Source organism: Poecilia latipinna, unplaced genomic scaffold (genome assembly GCF_001443285.1).
Source record: "Poecilia latipinna isolate Pla-1442-1.1 unplaced genomic scaffold, P_latipinna-1.0 Scaffold2680, whole genome shotgun sequence".
Classification (NCBI taxonomy): domain Eukaryota; kingdom Metazoa; phylum Chordata; class Actinopteri; order Cyprinodontiformes; family Poeciliidae; genus Poecilia; species Poecilia latipinna.
In genome coordinates this window covers 29,835-30,506 of record NW_015115296.1, presented here as the reverse complement: position 1 = coordinate 30,506, position 672 = coordinate 29,835, and positions in this window count along the sequence as shown.

The following is a 672-nucleotide window of genomic DNA, read 5'->3' as shown; positions in this document are numbered from 1 at the left end:
AGAAAATTGGAATTTGGTCACTTCACGCCGCAGTGTGAATGTAGCCTTAGTCCAGGACTATTCAGTAAACCTGAATAGGTTTCCGCATTGTTTCAGATTATAGTGTACCTAGTCTCACCGACTAGGACCTTATCCCAAGAAATTTTATTGCAAGGCTCCAATATTGAATAAATAAATAAGTAATAATAAAAGCATTGATGTAAATATATATAGTAGAAGATTAAACTAATGGCAGTTTAGTAGTCTTATGAAGGGATGAAGCTGTTGTGGAATCTGGTTGTTCTGCATTTGAAGCAGCTGAACCTTTTTCCAAAGGGCAGCAGGGACAACAAACCATGCTGAGGGTAGAAGGGGTCTTTTATAATCGCCTGAGTTGGATAGGCAGCAACGGTGAGCGGTGTCAAGGATGAAAGGAAGCTCAGTCCAGATGGTCCTCACCATACTCTCTACATGTTGCCAGTCAGAGGTGTTACATGATCCAAACCAGATGAAGATGCTGCTGGTCAGTATACTCTCTACTGTCGCTCTGTAGAAAGTGGTGAGGATGGGAGAAGGAAGGTTTGCTCTTCTCATCTGACGTAGAAACTTTTTCTCTTTTTCAGATGCCGTCTGATGGTTATTGGGCTGCAGTCAGCACCAGTAATGGCCTTAATTTGGGTAGAGGATCGTCCC